The sequence below is a fragment of the Stegostoma tigrinum genome, chromosome 25, assembly GCF_030684315.1.
Source record: "Stegostoma tigrinum isolate sSteTig4 chromosome 25, sSteTig4.hap1, whole genome shotgun sequence".
Classification (NCBI taxonomy): Eukaryota; Metazoa; Chordata; class Chondrichthyes; order Orectolobiformes; family Stegostomatidae; genus Stegostoma; species Stegostoma tigrinum.
Genome location: NC_081378.1, coordinates 10,217,921 through 10,239,155, shown reverse-complemented (window position 1 = coordinate 10,239,155; position 21,235 = coordinate 10,217,921). Strand labels below are relative to the sequence as shown.

The 21,235-nt window shown below is 43.6% G+C and overlaps 1 protein-coding gene across 23 annotated transcripts in view; it reads right to left on the bottom strand.

The window, feature by feature from the left end:
• Positions 1 to 21,235, bottom strand: part of celf2 (cugbp, Elav-like family member 2) — a 910,164-nt gene that overhangs the window by 563,478 nt on the left and 325,451 nt on the right. Inside the window, exon 1 of one of the 23 annotated variants that reach the window (XM_048554187.2) lies at positions 20,832 to 20,853. The exons of 21 other annotated variants lie outside the window; for them this stretch is intronic. The gene's annotated coding sequence lies outside the window, so the exon portion shown is untranslated. Of the gene's footprint in view, positions 1 to 20,435; positions 20,457 to 20,831; positions 20,854 to 21,235 lie in introns of those variants that run through there. One more of the 23 variants, XM_059654474.1, reaches the window with a different exon arrangement.

Here is a 21,235-nt window from a genome sequence, read left to right as displayed (position 1 = left end):
AAGCTACTGTTCTAAGCCACCATTATTCCTAATAGTTTGCCAGATGCATTCCTCATTATCCAGGCATTTGAAAGTCCTGAGTCCATAAGTTAATGTCTACTTCCCACCTTCTTCCAACCTATGTTCAGAATGGTAGAATCTCACATCTCATTCGTTTAGTTGTTGTGTCAATGAACTAAAACTTCCCGAAAATCATTTGTTTTGTCCTCAGTCACTCTGCATCCAGATCACTTATATGAATAGAAGGGACAGGTCACTTTCTCTGTTCCAGACTGCCCTCACAGTATGCTGTACATTTCTGCACTACACTCAGGTTAGAAAGACATCAGAATATGAAGAAAAAGAGCAAAAGCAACAGAGAAAGTTTCCCCAAGGAGCTATAGGTGATGAAAAAAAAAGTTTCAAACATGAAAGGAAAATAAGGAATTTTACAAGATCCAATTGGGACATAAGGTTTAGATAGGTAAGTGCATGATATTGAATTGCTTGATAAATAAATAGAGGGTTTTCTTTGACAGAAAATGAAGTTGAATCTAAAGAACCACAGGAGATTACAAATATGTTGACAAAATAGATAGTAGAAACTGAAGTAGAGACAAAAGATGCTGGAATTCACGGTAGGCAAACAGAAGGCTGGAAAAACACAGCAAGCCAGGCAGCATCCAGAGGAAAAGTCAATGTTTCGGGTATTACCCTTCTTCAGGGCTTAAGATGAAACTGAATGATTCTTTTTTTTAAAAATGTTCAAATCCCTGCCTAGGCCAGCTTTTATTGCCCATCTCCAATTGCCCGAGGAGGCAAAAAAAGGTAGCAGTGAGGTGCCATCTTGAAATGTTGCAGTCATTGAGGCATGCAGGCATTCACAAGGCTGTGAGGGGAGGGATTGCCAAGATTTTCACACAGCAAAAATGTGAAGGGATGGTTCCAACTCAGAATGGTTTGTGGCTTGGAAGGGAACATGCTTAAAATTGGTGCTCAACAGCTGCCCTTGTCTTTCTAGATCACAGGTTTTGGAAGAAGTCCTGGTGAGTTGCTGCAATGCTTCATGTAGATGCTGAGACTATGCAATCACTGGTGAAGACGATGATTCTTGAAGGCTGTGATGGGATATCAATCAAAGCAGGCTCCTCTGACTTAAAGTTTGACAGCATGCAAACGGGGAGAACATAAGGAACGAGAGCAAACATTTCCACGGACATAGAGACAGAGTGGAGAGAAAGCCTTTATTTTACATCTCTGGCTTTCAAGCACAAAGGATATTCTATTCAACCACAGATATCTAAAGCAAAAGCTCCTATATATTTTGGATTTTTTAAGTAAGGATGTAAACAGGAACCAGACAGATTAATGTGCACCGACATGACGGGTCCAGCTACCAAGGGATCAGTATCCTTATAACCACAGGGCATGCACCTCAGTGTCCAAGGAATTCATGCAAAGACACAGTAAACAAGAGAGGACAAACAAAAATGAACAAATTTGCTACATAGTGACATGATTTGCTTTATGCAGAAGTGTGCTTAAATGTTTTTCTGTCCTTAGTCTTTGTGTTTTATCAGTCCTGGCAGAGTGAGTGTGTTTCAAAACGACATCTAAATGTCAATAGTGTCCAAGCCCCCAAAAGTTTGCAACCCAACTCAGTCCAGGAATAGATTGTTAGAACTTTGTGGATATTAATGGTTTTGTTACAGTTGGGAAGCATTGTTTTTGGGTGCCCCATAATCAAACCTGTACAAATCACATGGTGTAATTCACAAAACAGATAGCAGGGAGAGCAGTTGTGTTTATCAGCGTGCAAGACACCCGGAGCACTTGCACTTGAACACAGAAGACTGTGAAGAATTACCAGATGTTTAAAAGATTGCAACACATTTTGATGAGCTAAAGAGGGAAGAGCTAATTCCTTGGGGATGGCAACCCAATGCCGAGGAGCTGAGAATGAGAGTTGTTGCTCAGAGAATAAGACGCTGGATGAGAAATTCTGCCACGGAGAATTCCAAACTAACCCTTTTACCTCTGAGGCCACTGTAACTTCCAAGGGATGGTCAGAGAAACACAGGAAGACAATGAATACAGGTAGCCAGCAAAGCCATGAGGTTGGATTGTTCTGGCAAAGAGCCAGCACCATAGCAATGGGACGAATGGTCTCCCTGTGTGCCGCATGGCTGCCAATACTTGAAAACCTCATTTTCCAGCTCTGTTACCTACTCTGCATTCCTGTGGTTACGTTAGCATAATTACAAGTATTTAATGTGGATCCTTTCATGTGGCTCTACCGGGAATCGATTTGTTTATAGTTTTATTTAAAGAAATCAGAGCTGTACTGATTACATCCTCAATTAAAACACTTTCTGACAATTCCTGCAGATGCTCTGTAAGCTGTGCTGTGTTGACAATTGGCCTTGCACCTGGTCCATTAGGAAAAACTCACATTTGTACTGTCTCATTACCATGATAAAACAGCCCAAAGAGCTTCATGAAGGAGATAAAAGACTTGCATTTATGTAGCACCCTTCATAACCTCCAGAAGTCCCAAAGCTTAGGACATCCAAATGAAGTACTTTGAAGTGTAGTTACAAATATAATGTAGGAATCACAGCAGCCAATTTGTGCACAGCAAGCTTAAACAAGCAGCAACGCCATAATGATGTGTAGAGCTGGATGAACACAGCAGGCCTTCCTGCTCCTCCAATGCTGCTTGGCCTGCTGTGTTCATCCAACTCTACACCTTGTTATCTCAGATTCTCCAGCATCTACAGTTTCTACTATCCCAGAAGCAATACGATAATGACCAGATAATTGATTTCATGATTCTGACTGAGGGATAAATAATTTGGTCAGGTCATTGGGGGTAAGTCACAAATTCCTTTTCAAAATGATACCAAGGGGTCTTTTCTATCCACCCGCGCAGGGAGATGGAGCCTTGGTTTTATGCTTTGTCAAAGCAAAGACAATGCAGCGCTCCCTCAGTACTGTCCCGGAGGCTCTGCACCAACAGAAGGTAGGACAATGGGGTTAAGAAACATACCAGCCACGACTGATTGGCACAGCAGATGCGATGGGCTAAATGGCCCATAATTCTGTTCCTAAATCTTAGATCCCTGCCAGGTTTGAGCTGAAATGTAGCTAGTAACTTTGACTCAATACAGATGTCAGACAACGACCATCTTTATAAAAAACAATCATACCTTGATGTTCAATTAAGTTGCCATCACTGTATCTCTCACTATCAATATCATAGGGGTCACCGTTGGCCAGAAATTCAACTGCATCAGCTGTGCAAACACAGTTGTTCCAGGACAGGTCAGATGCTAGGAACAAAGCAGCAAGAAACTCACCACCTGGCTCTCTACACCAACTACAAGGCAGAAGTCAGGAGTGTGATGGAATACTCTTCACTTTCCAGGATGGGTGCAGCTCCAACTACACAAGAGGTTTGGCACCATCCAGGAAAAAACTTCCCCATTTGATAGACACGACATGCACAAGCATCCATCACCGGTGCTTATCCAGAAGGTATAGAAATTCACCAAAGATTCTTTGACAACACTTTTCATCCATGAACCAGTGCAACTAGAAGGGCAGGGGCAGCCTATATATGGGCACATTACCAGCTGAGGATTTCCCTCAACCACTCACCGTCCTGACTTGGAAATGGAGCATTATTCCCTCACTGTCGCCAGGTCAACATCCTGGAATTCTCTCGCTGACAACATTGTGGGTCTACTTACAGCACATGGACGACAGTGATTCAAGAAGGCAGCACACCAGCATCTTCTCAAGGACAGCTCTGAACAGGCGATAAAACCAAAACAAAAATGACACACTCAGGTCCCTGAAAAGGGACTTAAATTGACAGCTTGGCTAACAGGGCTCGCCACTGAGCTATGCCTGAGAAATGGATATTGAGCAAACAGTGATTGGGAGATAACTGATGGGCTGACAAGCGAGAGGTGCACAGAAATGATGTGTGCAAGAGCAAGATACATACACATGAGCAGAAAGCTTCAGTAGTTTACAAAACAAAGAGCCAAATCCAATCATTGTGTCTCACTCTGGCCAACGGTAACCCCTGTGCTATTGATAGTGAGAGATACAGTGATGGTAACTTCTTTGAATATCAAGGTATGATTGTGAGATTGTTTTAAACAAAGATAATCATTGCCTGACATTTGTGTTGAGTGAAAGGTATTTGGAGCCTTGACAGCACAAGGTAAGCTCTGTCCACCAGTACACAAAAGACATCTTCTCGGAGGAGCTAATCAATTGCTGTTTAGTTGTCTTTTTCTTATCTACCAGAATATATTCGTAAAGGAGTACGTACTCTTAACTACAAGGCTGGCACAGTGCAAAAGTACTTGGCTTTTTTTTGATTCCCACCAAATTCACTGTTTCCCAGGGACAATGAAGGAAAGATAATACAACTTCCGAAAGCCAACTACTTGCCGTGATCTGTACATCTGTAACTGCATCCAATCCCTCGTTTCTTACCCAGGTGAAACAATAACAAAAAAAAGTAAGCAACAAAATCAAAATGGAGCTGTGAGGGGGAGACAATGAATAAAAATTGCCACAGACATGAGCCCAGCTTTTTTCAAAAGAAAACCTCAACTCTTCAGATTTTCTATTCAACCTGTTCAGACAAGTTCTGACACCTCTGGAGGAGCTGGGGCTGAACACAAGCCTTCTGGTTGAGAGACAGGAACACTACAACCACGTTATAAATCCCCCAAACAACACCTGCACAAGGACTTGAACCCTGGACACTCAGATTAAAAGTCTGATTTTTTTCCCTCTATACAAAAGTGCTTTCACGCACAACTGAGAGGATGCCCCCACCCCCTCACCCACCACCAATTCCCAAATCACCCATATGTTTTTCCCCTCTATCTTAGAATCACCACAGTATGGAAACAGGCCATTCAGCCCTCTCTGAAGAACATCCCCCTATCCTTGTAAGCCTACATTTCCCACAGCTGATCTACCCAGCTTGCACATCCCTGGACACAATGGGCAATCTCCCATGGCCAATCCACCTAATCTGCACATTTTTGGATTGTTGGAGGACACCACAGCACCTGGAGGTAACCCACTCAGACGCTGGGAGAATGCCTGTGTGGAGTTTGCACGGTCACCAGAGGGTGGGATTGAACCCGGGTCCCCGGCTCTGTGAGGCAGAGCAGATCTAACCACTGAGCTACCGTGCCACCCTTTCGCCATTAAATCAGCCATCTTTCCAAGTAGTCCATCAGGGTAGTTAAAAGTCTGAGGGTATTTCCTAATCAACCTGTTCAGAGATGCTATTAGACACCTCTGGAGCAGGTGGGACCCAATCGCAGGCCTCCTCATCCAGGGGTACTGAGACTACCACTGCACCACAAGAGTCCTTTAAAAGTCTGATTTTCTTTCAAACTAATATATTTTTCCTAATCAACATGGTTATGGAAGTTTTGACACATCTCTGGAGCCAGTGGGACTTGAACTTGAGTTCAGTAGTCCAGAGGCAGAGATATTACTACTGCATCAGAAGAACCTTTAAATGTCTGATGCTCTACAAAGCCCCATATGCATCACCTGCTCTTGGTCCAATCTGAAGCTGTTATTTTTGCATCTTAAACAATCTGTATTTCTGGCTCTTGACAATAAAGAGTTGCCCTCTTGGATCACTGCCAACTTTGATGTCGGTACACCCACAGCGGGCTTTTTAAAAATTATCATTCATGGAACGTGGGCATAGCAGTAGGCAGTAATGCCGGCCTAGCCAGAGGACAGGTGACAGTCAACCACATTGCTGTGGGTCTGGAGTCACATGTAGGCAAGAATGGCAATTTTGTTCCCTAAAGGCCATTAGTCAACCAGGGGGATTTTTCTCCTGATAATCAGCGATGGATTCATTGTCATCATAAGACTCCTAATTCTGGATTTTTATTTATTGAGTTCAAATTCCACCATCTGCCGTGGTGGGATTCGAATCCGGGTCCCCTGAACACTACCTGAGTTTGTAGATTAACCAATCCGCTGTTAATACCACTAGGCTTTTTCCAGTAATGTTTACTTAGAGCTCAAGATGTTTTTTTTATCCCCATCACCCAACAACTTTGAGCCTTGACCCATTTGGGAGAAATCCAACTCCATTGCCTTTTAAAGTGAATGGGATTTCAAGCAAGCATATGGAAGCAAGTTGGAGGGATATTTCCCACTTTGTGTTCGCTCTCAGGTTGGGTTTCTAGTGGTGTCCCATGCATCTCTCCAGTTCGCATGCCTTGGTGAGATCACCACTTTCTCTGCTCAGTAAAGACCAGTTCCTCACTGGTGTTGCACATTCTATCTGTGGAGCACATGGTGAAATTCTAGCTAAAGGTTGGCAGGTAATAAGGCAGGCAAGTGGAATTTTGGCAATTATTGCTGAAGGAATGGAATATAAAAGTAGGGATGGAACTGTACAAAGCATTTGAGAGACTATATCTGGATTACTGTATACAGCGTTGGCCCACTTACTTCAGGAAGGATGTAATTTCTTTGGACACAGTTCCGGGAAGATTCACGAGATTAATTCCAGAGATGAAAGGCTTGATTTATAGAGGAGAGATTGTAGCCTAAAACTGCTCAATCTCTAGAGCTTAGAAGAATGACAGGACATCTAATTGAGGTACAGAAGTTACTAAAAGGGGATTAACAATGTAGATGCAGAGTGGACGTTTCCCTTTGTCAGACAAGCTAGAACGAGAGGTCATAGTTTTAGGATAAAGGGTGGAAACTTTAAAACAGAGATGAGGAGAAATTACTTCTCTCAAAGAGCCATGAATCTGCAGAATTCACTCCCCAGAGTACGTTAAACTCATTCAGTATCCTGGTGTCTAAGGAGGAGATAGATTTTTAATTAGTAATGGTTTAAAGAGTTATCAAGAGTGGAATTGAGGCTGAGATGACATTGGCCATGACTGTATTGAATGGTGGAGAAGGAACAAGGGGGTGAATGGCCGACTCCTGCTTTTGGTTCTCATGTTCTTTAAAATGGAAACAAGAACTCCAAAGAATGGAGCTGCAAAGGCTTTACGACATTAACAGCAGCAACGGGAAGAAGGGCCTAAGGGAAGGCTGGAGCTTTCACTGTTAGCAATAGAAGCTTCTGTCGAAATTTTACTTCAGCAAGAAGAAAAACACAAAATAAACCTGCGGTCTCAGAAACCGAAAGTAAGCTCCCAGCACTCCTGGCCTGAAGTATAAGTATACAAGTAGGACGATTTGAAACGTCATTATAAAACACTTAAACTGCGTTACAGATGAGCACATTCGTTTCCATAATGGAATGTTGTCTACACGCTGAGAAGTTGATGGCTATCCACACTTCAAACCCGTTCTAGACATCTCTTTCAGTCGAACCTCCTCCTAATGCTGATTGCTTACAATGCTCTCTGTACTTCACAACAGCTAAAAGCAATTCTTTTTAATGAAACAAATCCCTTTTTATTGTTGTCTTTCATTGTTTCATTAAAACCGATACGCTCCAAAAACAGCTGCCATTGCTAGCGCTGCAGTACCTTGGGCTGGGTGCCTGAATATGGTTGCTGCTGGTAACAGTAAAGGCTGTTTTTGGCAACTTCTCAAACTGTTCACCTCCCACCTGGTTGACCAAGAATAAGCATTTTACGTTGGGTTGATATGACAATGCAAATTACTGCCACAAATTCTTCTCTTTATTTCTGAAGAGCAAATTTTGTTTGTCAACCAAAAGACCACAGGACCTCATCAGCTTGTGATAACCTGTATATCGCATTAGCACTGCCAGCCGGCTTCTTTGGCTATCATACTTACACCATGTTATTGCTGAGAAAGTTGTACATGTTCAGCTGTCTGCCTGAAGATTGTAACTGGGCCCTGAAAATGTTTGGAAGAATTCAAACATAAAAGCTGGAGATTTAAACCCAAGTCTTGATTTTTGGTGATCGATTCAAATAGGCACTCACTTTGAATTGAAGGTTGTAAAAGGGTGTTACAAGAAAATGCATCAATTTTAAAATGGAACCAAATGCACTTTGTCTTTCAACCTGAAAGTCTTCTTTCTTCTCCAGCCAATTAAGTTGCTACAAACAGTGATTGGCCCATTGCAGATCTTTTTCTTCACTGCATGTTTTGTGCTATAGTTTTATACATATGGAAATTTTGTGCTTTGTATCACTGACTGGGAATAAATTAATGCTGCAATCTGTAAAAAGTGGTCTGTATTTGATAAACAGTTACTAATATGCACCATTTTCCAGTAAATTGGTCAATCCAGCATTCGTTTACATTACATCCAGGAACAGATTATAGTAAATAGGATAATGATTAATCCTCAAAGAACGTACCTCTGAGGCTGGTTCTTAGCAAGATAGTTTCTGGACTGCATGACAACAGCAGTGAAGTTTCTGATTTCCGAACACAATTGAATGAGACAGAAATGTGTGTGTTCTTGATGAGTAAATTTTCAAACTGGTTTAGTTTCTTCTCATTCATTCATCACTCATCCCAACCTGTCAGTGCTTTCTCCAGTGAATGCTCCCTAAATGTAATACTGACCAACGCTACCATTCTTGCCACACCAAACCAACATTCTCTCCAACAATTCCCCATCCCGACAATGCAGAAATCCTGAGCAGTGAACACATGGCTGCAATCACAGCTTACATTTGTACGTCAGTATACAGGAGATTTTACACTCTTTTTCCCTGTTGAAAACTATGTTAGACAAACTAGCCTTCCACTAATCTCCACAAAACAGTCCTGTTCAAATAAGAAATAAAACATTGCTTTTGATGGATTTTGACAAAGGATGAAGTGTTAGCCAATTTTATTTTTTTAAATTCATAGACAGGATGCTAGCTATGCTGACTTGGTCAGCATTTATGGCCCATCACTGGTTACCCTGAAGAAAGTGGTCTCTCACGCACACACACATTCTAGGCAGTAGATATAGCAACACTACAATTATGGTGATGAGCGGTGTGGACAGGAGCTTGTAAGTGGTGGTTGCATCTCTCTGCTGCCACTGTCCTTCTACGTAGCAATGGTCATACATTTGGAGGGTGTTGTTTACAGAAGATGGCTACACTAGGCTGTTGCTTGGTCATCTCCATGTCATCTCTCAATTTTACCACCACTTATCAAGGACAACTTTGTACTGTTGCTTCTGGGCTTTACGTCCTGTTTCATTCCTTATCTTGAGACATTTTTTCATGGTTCAACAAAAGGGAGTGGCTTGCTAAGCTATTTTAGAGGGTGGCTAAGGGGTAACCATGTTGCTATAAGGCTTAGAGTCACAAACAGGGCAGCCCAGGTTGAGTATGGCAGAATTCCTTCCCAAGTAGGTATTACTGAACCAGATTAAGTTGTGTTTAAGGCAAAGAACAAAGAACAAAAAAATTACAGCACAGGAACAGGCCCTTTGGCCCTCCAATCCTGCACCAAAATGCTGCCCATCACAACTAAAAGCCCCTACCCTTCCGGGACCGTATCCCTATATTCCCATCCTATTCATGTATTAGTCGAGACGCCCTTTAAAAGTCACTGTAGTGTCTGCTTCCATTACCTCCCCCAGCAGTGAGTGCCAGGTACCCACCACCCTCTCAGTTAAAAAGCCTGCCTCGTACATCACCTTTAAACCTTGCCCCTCACACTTTAAACATATGGCCCTGGTAACCGACTCTTCCACCCTGGGAAAAAGTATCTGACTGTCCACTCTGTTCATGCCCTTCATAATCTTCTATCAGGTCGCCCCTCAACCTCCCTTGTTTCAGTGAGAACAACCCAAGTCTCTCTAACCTCTCCTCATAGCCACTGCCCTCCATACTAGACAACATCCTGGTGAATCTTTCTGTACCCTCGCCAAAGCCACCACATCCTTCTTGTAGTGTGACGACCAGAATTGAACACAATATTCCAAATACTACTTAAATAAGGTTCTATAAAGCTGCAACATTACCTGCCAATTTTTAAACTCAATGCCCCGGCCGATGAAGGCAAGCATACCATATGCCTTGTTGATTACTTTTTCCACCTGTGTTGCCACTTTCAGTGACCTGTGTACCTATACACCCAGATCCCTCTGCCTATCAGAACTCTAAAGGCTTCTGCCATGAATAATTTCCATCTGGATTAGACCTTCCAAAATGTACTACCTCACATTTTTCCGGATTAAATTCCACCTGCATCTCACTGCCCATATCACCAACCAATCTATATCCAACTGTATCCTTTGACAGTCCTCATTGCTATCCGCAATTCCACCAATCATTGTGTAATCCACAAACTTACTAATCAGCCCCTTACATTTTCCTCCAAATCATTTCAATGCGTTACAAATAGCAAACGTCCCAACACTGATCCCTAAGGAATGCCACTAGTCACAGCTCTCCATTCAGAAACGTGCCAGTAGTTTCATGATCATCACTAGACTTTTTTTAATTCCAGGCTTTGATTATTTTGGAATTCAAATACGACCATCTACTCTGGTGGATTTGAAGCCTGAGTCTCCAGAACATTACCCGTGTCTTTGAATTAAGTTAGTCTGACGTTAGTAGTCGGGAAATTATTGGAAAAAAACTTTGAGGGACAGGATTAATTAATACTTGGAAAGGTGGGGAATAGTCATGGACGGTTAGTACAGATTTGTTAGGGGGAGATACCGTCTGACTAATATAATTGAGTTTTTTGAAAAGGTGGCCAAACATCGATGAGAGTTATGCTGTTGATGTGGTTTATATGAACTTCAGTAAGACCTTGACAAGGTCTCACATTGAAGGCTGGTCGAAAAGCTAACAGCCCTTAGGATCCTAGGCAAGTTGGCAAATTGGACTCAAAATAGGAGACGAAGGGTGATGGTAGAGGCTTGTTTTGTGATGGAAGCCTGTGACTAGCAGTGTACCACAGGGATCAGTACTAGGATCCTTGCTATTCGTTACCTATGTAAATCACCTGGATCTGCATATGAGGTATAATTAGTAAGTTTGCAGTTGACGTGAAAAGTGGGGGTGTTGTTGATTGTGAATAGGATGGTCTAAGGCTACAGTCTGACAGTGATCAACTGGTAAGTTGTGCAGAACAGAGCAATGGCAGATGGGAGTTTAATCCTCATAAGTGCAATTTGAGAGGTCTAATAAGTGAAGGATATACAGAATGAATGGTAGGCCCCAAGATAGTACTGAGGAACAAAGGGACCTTGGCGCACAGGTCCATAGCTCCCTGAAGTTGTCTGCACAGCTGGATAGGATTGTGAAGATGGCATATGGAATGCATGTCTTCATTAGCCGGGCTTCAGAATATAGGAGCAAGGTAGTTTTATCACAACATTTTAAACTCTTGGTTAGGTCACAGATGGAATACCGCATAAATTTCTGGTCGCCACACTATCAGAAGGAAGTGATTGCACTGCAGACAGTGCAAAGGAAATTTACCAGGACATTGCCTGGGATGAAGGGTCTCAGTTATGACAGGGGAGCTGGATAGGCTGGGTTTATTTTCCTTGGTTCAAAGGAGGCTGATGGAGGGTCTGACGGAGGTATGCAAAATTAGCAGAGTTAGAGACAGAACAGATTATGAGAGTCTCTTCCCCGAGGCAGACATGTCTAAAACCAGAAGGCACAAGTTTAAAAGGTGAGGAGTGAGTTGTTTAGAGGAAATCTGGGGTAAAAAATGTTTCATCCAGGCAGTGGTGGAAATATGGAGCACACTGCCTGAGACAGTGGTGGAGGCAGATGACTTGTAACATCTGGATGAGTACTTAGAATGCCAGGGCATAGTAGGCTATGGACCAAGTTCAGATAATAGTGTGTTTTGGTGTTTGATAGTTGGCACAAGCATGGTGTTTCTACACTGTTGACTCTATCACAATACAGTGAGACCATCAGCTCCCACATGGGAACAGGCACTAAACCTCAGGAGAGTGTTTCATCCAAAAGACAGGCAGTACTTATGACCAAGGAATATCACACTTGGAAGTCAGGACAAATTATGAACCTAAAAAGATCTTCAAAACCCATTCAGACCCAAAGCCCAGCTTTTATGCTCCTAAGATGCTGCTTGGCCTGCTGTGTTCATCCAGCTCCACACTTTGTTATCTCAGGGCCAAAGCCCAGTATGCTATCAAAGTATGCTATCAAAGCCCAGTATGCTAAGCAAAGATACATTCACATTCCAAGACTGTTGCCTAAGTTATAAAGATTGTAGCCTGATTTTCACCCTGGTTCCTCTCAAACAATGAATGCTCTACACTTTGTTATCTTGGATTCTCCAGCATCTGCAGTTCCCATTATCAATGATCAAATCCAACTGGGTTCCTGCAATCCACTGTCACTGAACCCGGTGACTGGTTTGACAAGCATGGACAAGCGCCAGTAATATGGGGGCATTTTGAACATTGGGGATTGATGTCATAACCCAGAGCTCAAAGTCATTTTCACCTTTTGAAAATGTTCAACTGGAAGAAGGCCTTCAAAAGCAGAATGGGGTCAGAGAAAATTCCCACACTCAGGTCACTGATCATTCTTAACATTCTCAGTAAGGTGCCCTGTAGCCCAGGGTGATCCAGTATGCGCTTCCAGCCTAAAGGGAAATCTTAGCCATACTCTACTCCAGGCTTTTCCTTATGTGTTCGGGAATCTCTTCCTTCAGAGTCCATTTCCCTCTTTGCCTGAACCCATCCCAACTGCTGTGATGTCTGTTCCAGTGAGATTCAGAGCTGAACTAAATATAAGCTATGAGTTAAAACTGTACAGCCTGACACTGACGGGACAGGGTGACCAATTTTGATGAAATAATTAAAAGGGACACGTTGATCTGGGTAGGGAGAATGGAGCTGGTGACTAGACAGTGGAATGTGAAAGCTTTCCAAGCAATCCTTCCCGAAACTATATCAATATATAAATGGGAAAACCTCCGCTGAAAATTACTTTCTAAAACTTGTAACAATTATATACTTAGGGCTATCTCAGTCTGTCAATTTCCACTTACTTCCAGTGGCAGGAAGCTTGGGAAATCCCTCTCATATAGTTTCCTGGTCCAGGATAGTTGTAGACGTTCCATGCTCTATAGGGCCACTTGAAGCATGACAGGCTGATAGAAGTCAGATTGGTTTCATACAAAGCAATCTGATAGTGTCTGTGATTATAATACACTTATAACCCAGCAGCTATAGTAAAAGTCTGTTGAAACTTCCAGGACTACCTTACCCAAGTCAAGTTCTTAAAAAAAGGACAAAAATAGAAACTGCTGATAAAGCTCAACAGGTCTGGCAGCATCTGTGGAGAAAAAAAATCAGATCACTCGAACCGAAACGTGAACTCTGATTTCTCTCTACAGATGCTGCCAGGCCTACTGAGTTTTTTCCAGCAATTTCTACATTTGTCTCTGATTTACAACATCCGCAGTTCTTTCGGTTTTTATTTAGTTCTTACAATACGGGGCGAATGCAAATATTGCTTCTAAGTGAAGTACTGGACAACAGCAGATGATTCTCCACAGATGCTGCCAGACCTCCTTCACCCTTTTATTGTTTTAAATCCTGATCTCCCCAATTTTTGATTGAGCCTGGCTTGTGTAGCTCGAAAATGTGTATGCCACAACCTATTGCTTCAGCGATTAGAGTACTGCCATGAGCCAATACTCCGATTAAACTGAAAAGAAAATGTGCAATGAAATATGTTCAAGAAATAAGGAACCTAGGAGCCAAGGTTACTGAAAGAACATCGCTGTGCATTTGTAGATTCTGGGGTAGGCTCATTTCCAAGAGCAGCCTGAACACTTACTGGTCACTGGAAATGTTTGGTGTAATGCAGATTAAGTGATTGAACTCCATCTGCTGCGATTTTCCCCAGTGTGGAAGGAGTTTGAGGTCAAACTTCCATTCTGAGAAAGATCAAGTGTCTGGTGACACAGCGGGATTTGGATTTGCATTTGCACATTGCACACATACATATACAACTTAAAAACTAGAGCACAGAGACAAAAAGTAATCAAAAGGGATGACGGAATATTGGCCTTGATCTCAACAGGATTGGAATTCAGAATATTGAGGAAGTGCTACTTCGGTTGTATAGAGTCTTGAGCAAATGCCATCTGCAGAATATCTTCAACTTCCTTGGAGTAAATCTCACTAATAATCTGTCCTGGTTTATCAACATTAATGCTATGGTCCAAGAAAATGGTGATGGAGTAGTAGAGCTCCATGCAGACTGTTGCCTGAGCTTCATCCACTCCTGCATGGTTTCTTTATTTTCTCTCTTTTCACTTCTGCTCTTCTTCTTTCATTTCTCTTTCCTTCAGAGCCTTTTGTGGCATGTTAGTTGGGAAAAACTGACATGGCAGCTGCAGTGCGCAGTGTCAGGAACGGCGGCCTCTCCCAACGACTGGTGGCGGCGGCAGCGGGGACGCCCTCCCAGTGGCTGGTGGCGGCGGCAGCGGGGACGCCCTCCCAGTGGCTGGTGGCGGCGGCAGCGGGGACGCCCTCCCAGTGGCTGGTGGCGGCGGCAGCGGGGACGCCCTCCCAGTGGCTGGTGGCGGCGGCAGCAGCAAAGCTCCTCCACCAATTGGAGATGGCAGCCTTTTCAAGATGGCCACACTGACAAGGCGACATCTCAGATTTGGGCAGCCAGGGCAGGACTCTCAATAAGACGTGGTGGCAGTCTGGCCTGGCAGCGGAGCCAGGGGATTCCTGGTTGCAGTAGGCCCAGAGCAGGCACTCCTAGCATCGGTGCTGCAGCAGCTGCAGCGTGGTATGCCCAGAGCCAGGACTCCTGGTGTTATCAAAGTGGCAGCAGAGCCGGAGACTCCTAGTTGCGAGGTGAGTGTGGGATCAGCGCGGGACCCAGCATCGACAAGGGCGGAGCAGCAGTGAAAAGATGTTACCTGAAGAGTGGCAGCTCCTTTGTGGGTCGGTCCGGCACAGGTGGAAGCGAGGCAATGGAGTGGGGAATGGTAGTGCAAGTGTCAATGCTGAGCCAGCTCAAATCTCAGGACTCTCCTTCAGTTATATCTTTCATACTTTTTATACCTACGCTGATCAACGGTGCCAGGTTGTGGCCAGTGTTGAAGCTTTCCACTGTATTTTCCTGCTTTATTCACTGCAAAATGCCCAAGTGTCAATAAATAAGTCATTCATTCATTTATCATTCACGCCTCTACTTCCTCAGAAGGGTAAGGAAATTCGGCATGTCCACAATGTCCCTTACCAATTTTTACAGACAGAAAGCATTCTATCCGGATGTGTCACAGCTCTGCCCAGGACCAGAAGAAATTACAGAGAGTTGTGAGCACAGCCCAGTCCATCACACAAACCAGCCATTCATCCGTTGACTCTGTCCACACTTCCTGCTGCCTTAGGAAAGCAGTCAACAAAGATTCCTTCCATCCTGGTATTACTCTCTCCATTCCTCCTCCATCAGGCAAAAGTTACAAGAGTTTGAAACAGATTTAAGAACAGCTTCACCCCTGCTGTCATTAGACTTATGAATGGACGTCTCATTTACTAGAGTTGATCTTTCTCTTCACCTTCCCTGTAGCCATAACATTATATTCTGCATTCTGTTCTATTACCCTGATGTACATATGTAAGATATGATTTGCCTGGATAGTAGGCAAAACAATACTTTTCACTGTATCTCAGTGCACGTGACAAAACAAATCAAATTCTGTATTTCCAGACGAACCCTCAGCAAGGCGGTATTGGCCTGGACATCTGACAAAGCAGATGCAGGAAGTGATACCAGAGTTGAATTAGAAGGATGAGTACCATAAATTTCATCTGTACTTGCTTGAATCAAGCCTACTTTGGCATCTTATACCGAGCAAGATGTAGTCAGCGTGCCCAAAGTGGACTGGGCATAGATTACATTAGATTTCCTAGAGTGTGGAAACAGGCCCTTCTGCCCAACAAGTCCACACTGCCCCTTGGAGCATCGCACCCAGACCCAACCCCATCCCCCTATAAGCCACATACCCCTGAACACCACGGGCAATTTAGCATGGCCAATCCACCTAGCCTGCACATCTTTGGACTGTGGGAGGAAGCTGGAGCATCCGGAAGAAACCCACACAGACATGGGGAGAATGTGCAAACTCCACACAGACAGTTACCCGAGGCTGGAATCAAACCCGGGTCCCTGGTGCTGTGAGACTGCAATGCTAACCACTGAGCCACCGTGCCACCCTTCAAACATATAATTAAAAGTACTTGACGTAGAGCAGCTATTCACAAGTCGAATACTAACTGACAAACATTACAGCAGGAGCTACTAGATGCCAACATTCAACTCGAAAATAAAGTGCTGCAGACGCTGGAAATCAGAAACAAAACCAGAAACCGTGGGAGAAACTCAGCAGGTCTGGCAGCATCAGTGGAGAGTAAGCAGGCTTAACGTTTTTGAGTTCACTGGGCCCCAAACATTTACTCTGCTTTCTCTCCACAGATGCTGCCAGACCTGCTGAGGATCCCCAGCGATTTAAGTTTTTGTGCCAAGTCCGGCTGCTGTGTTCTGCTCCGAATACCAATTTGGAATCTTCTTTGTGTGTGGGTGAGAAGACAGCACCATGGTGCAGAGGCACCCTCGTGTGCGGTTGTATGGCACACTGATGAGAAATATGTCTGAGCTATGATGACAATGTCCACTTCTAGGCTAGGAGGCCCAGGTTCAAATCCCGCATGCTCTACAGGGATGGAATAAAACTTTGATGAAACAGATAGATATTTTCCAATCAAAGGGAAAAGCAACTGAAAGTGGAGCAAATTCAATGGTAACACTAGGAAATTAAGAAATATCAATGAATGCTGGGACTTACAACTGGTTTAATGCTGGCAGCTTTGGGTCCATGAACAAACTGACCATCACCTTAAGTGAATTATATTAATTTAAAAGAATCATGCATACCCATGTGCAGATTAATTGAAATTCATGATACTGCCGCAAAGAATAAAATATTCTTCTGCATAAACTAAGATATCACATTACAGGTTTTCCTTTGAATACATTCATGTTGTTAATAAGTTTGATTTACATAATTTAAATTTCAACTTCCATTTAAATCAATGGCTGCCTGTAATGTGATTCCCTCCAAGGGATTTTAATCAGTGACTACGAAACCGGGTGAGGAAGGTTTAATATTGTGTTTTCTTTTTTTTAAAAACCCTTAGAGGGCCGAAACCTAGCTGCCATTCACACTTAACACCGGTAATGCTAATATAATTAATTTTCATTTTAACAATAAATACAGCTGCAACGTTTGAGCTTTTGGAAACAAGACATTTTCTTTGATGATTGCATAGTGCAAAAAGTCACTTTGAAGGTTTCTTTTCCCATGTTGCAAAAGTGCAGTGGGCAGGGCATTTGTCATCTTCTACTGGTGAGACACCATACTGCAAATTAGGGGAAGCATTGGCCATCGCTTGAGACCCAGCTAGTGTTCTGGGGATCCAGGTTCAAATCCCATCATACAGATGTTGAATTTGGTAAAGAATCTGGAATTAGAAGTTTAGTGATAATCATGACCATCATTGCTGAAGGACAGAAAAACCCATCGGGTTCACAAATGTGTTTTAGAGAAGGAAACTGCCCACTTTATATGGTGTGGTCTACATGTAACTCCAGACCCACCACAATATGGTTAACTCTTAGCTGTCCTGTGGGTCATTAGGGATGGCCTGGCCAATGACAGGCTCGTTCACGGATGAATAATAAAAATGCTTTAGAAATCTGTTGACCTTTGGGCCTGCCTTAGTTCCAGTAGTTCCTGAGTGGTTTAGTCATTGTGGACACAAGAGTCAACATTGATTCTCTGGCCCCTACAGGAGTGCAAACAATGATATCTGTGTTACGGATTTGGGAATGGATGCAAATTGGATAGACTTCCTTTGAGCTTATAATTGGCAGTGACTGGCTTCTGCCAAATAATGTGGATGCTGCAGAGGGAAAGATTGGATTTAGCAATGATGTCTTCCTAACTAATGCTGACACAGCCATATAAATGAGGGACACTTGAGTAAGGTACTGGAGTGAGGATCTCTACATCCCACCAGAGGCCTAATAGCTTTAGAAAGGAAGTAGAGACAATACAGAAGGAGAGAAGGGACCTTATCAAACAAAGTTTGAAGCACACCACATTGAACGTTCGGGGACACAAGACCAAAATGTTCAGTAGCTTTTGTGCTCCTGAGATGCTGCTTGGCCTGCTGTGTTCATCCAGCCTCACATTTTATTATCTTGGAATTCTCCAGCATCTGCAGTTCCCATTATCTCTGTTCAGTCAAAGGGTTCAGTTTTCGGAGTTGTCTGAAATGATGAGAGAGGTAGGGTTGCAAGCTGAAACTTCTAAGTCAACCTCTAGCCCCTGAGCACCGTCCCATTTTCACCATCTAGAAAGTCAAGATCATCCAAAATTCCACTGCACATTTCCAGAGTCTCAAAATCCTGTTCACTGAAATCTCCTGCTTACTCATACACATTGGCTATCCAATTTGAACCTACTCTCTCACCAAGCATGTGATCTTCTTAGATAACAAGGTGTGGAGCTGGATGAACACAACAGGCCAAGTAGCATCTTTAGGAGCAGGAAGGCTGACAGTTCAGGCCTAGACCCTTCCATCAGAGATAATAGGAACTGCAGATGCTGGAGAATCCGAGAGAACAAGGTGTAGAGCTGGATGAACACAGCAGACCAAGCAGCATCTTAGGAGCAGGAAAGGGGCTGACATCACAGTTTCTTTGATAACACTGATGTTTTACATTTACATGACATCTTTAACACAATAAGCCGCTGGTTATTGTTGTGATGAAACTCCACAAAACTGGTGCACGCTAAAGAAAATTTATGGTTGGCTGCAAGGAAGTAGTTCACCCAGTTCCTCTGAAGGACCCAAAGCTGAAAGGAGCCCACATGACTCTTGCAAACCATTCCCCATTTACAGGGCACAAGTCAGCAGTGTGATCGAGTTCTTGCCTCTTGTGGATGAGCAAATGTCTAACTACACCAAGGAAGGTCAACACTATGCAGAACAATGTAGCCCAATTGATCAACAGCCCATCCAACACTGGCACATAGTTGCAGTTTGTGTATCATCTTAAAAAGGAACTGTAGCAGCTTGCCAATGCTCCCTCGGCAGCACCTTCTAAAATGCGTAAACTCCACTGAGCTGTTCAAGGGCATCGACTACAAGTTCTCCTCTGAATTATCTGCAATGACCATCTCAAACTATAAATTAATATTCTGTTACTGTTGCTGAATTGAGATCCGACAACTTCTTTCTTCACAGGACAGTGAGTACTTACACCATAGAAACATAAAATCCCTACAGTGTGAAAGCAGGCCATTCAGCCCATACCGACCATCCAAAGAACAGCCCACCCAGTCCCATTTCCCCCAATATTACCCTGTACTCCCCATGGCTAATCTACCTTGCCTGTACATCCATGGACACTACGGGGCAATTGAGCACGGCCAATCCACCTAGTGCGCATAGCTTTGGGCTGTGGGAGGAAACTAAACCACCCAGAGGAATCCCACACAGACATGGGGAGAGTGTGCAAACTCCACACAGACAGTCATCCATGGGTAGAATCGAACCCTAGACCCTATAGTGCTATGAGGTAGCAGTGCTATCCACTGCGACACCTCACTTGCAGCTGTTCAAAAAGGCTACTCCCACTCCTGTCTCCAGGGCAATAAAAAGCTGGCCTAACCAGGCCCATGAATGCAAACAAAATAAAGAATAAATGGAGAAATGAAATTGTCAAATCAAAAAGGCTGCCTAATAACGTCAATTGCTCAAGTCCCTTGGGGAATCCTGCCTCTCTCTTTCGGTCCCATGTTAAACATGAATCTGGAACTCCTTGACAACCTCGAGAGGCAAATGCAGCAGCTGGGTGGAACTGTATGCTCCCAGTAAGTGAAGAGGGGATAAGAGAAAATTGCCAAAAGGAAACTGGCAAAGGTCTGGCCAGTAATTCTCCCACATTTGCGAGGAACCTCAGCATGAAACACACAAGGCAAATTCACCAATCCTGCTATCCATGATTGTGGCTCATCGTTAGAGGTTGTGTAGATTCTGTGACCCAGTCCAAGTCCCAAGTATAGATCACAGCATGATTGGTGAATCCTCTGAGAAACCAAACTAGAATTAATGGTTTTGCTCTGTGAAATTGAAATCCAACATGTGAAGGCAATGACTTTTAAGAGAGGAGAAAATGTGTGGAATGTTAAAACTAAATCAAATATACCAGCACCAATTGTTTACTTTCAGGGCCAGAATGATTAAAACAACTTTTGACTCAAAGTTTGGAAATTTTCCCCAGCGTTGGTATTGAAATTGTTGCAGGTGCCAACTTTTGGGAAAGATATTAAACCAGGGTGCAGCATGGTACCTCAAAAGATTTCAGGAAGTTAATTCATAGGCCAAGTGAGCTCAGCATTACCTGTTGAATCTGTTTTGCTGTGGGAGACATGGCAACTCCTTTGCACGCTGCAAGATTCAACAGATGATGTGGCACGGTGGATCAGTGGTTAGCGCTGCTGCCTCAGTGCCAGGGACCCGGGTTCAATTCCACCCTCGGGTGACTGTCTGTGTGGAGTCTGTATGTTCTCTCTGTTTCTGCGTGGGTTTCCTCTGGACACTCCAGTTTCCTCCCACAGTCCAAAAAATGTGCAGGTTAGGTGAATCAGCCATGCTAAGTTGCCCGTATTGTCTAGGGTGGGAAATGCAGGGATAAGGTAGGGGGGGGTGGGTCTGGCTGGGAAACTCTTCAGAGTGACAGTGCATATTTGATGGGCCAAATGGCCTGTTTCCACATTCTATGAATTCTGATCAATACCTCTCAGAAAGCAGTGTCTGGATGAACAGTTCAGCTGGCATTCCGGATGCATTAAGGATCCTTGTTGTATGGAGAATGGCTGCTATGTTGGCGTATAGGCCCAGGAAAAATGAATGCAGTGTCCCACAAATTAATGGCTGCTTGGGTGTAGCACTGAAACTGTACCTCAATGAGTGAAGGGGGGGGATGGGGTGGGAAAGGAGCGAAAGTCAGGATGGAGGAACAGGTAATCATAGGACAAAAGACTGGTCTATTCAGTCCTTTCACATTTACCAAGCACCTCACTCTCCCCTCTCTGGATTTGAGGTAGGAAAGCTCTCATGCGTGGATTAGCCCTGATGTTGACAGCTATGCCATAAGCTCCTATTCCCATGATAAGCCGGTCAGAACTACTGTTTTATAGA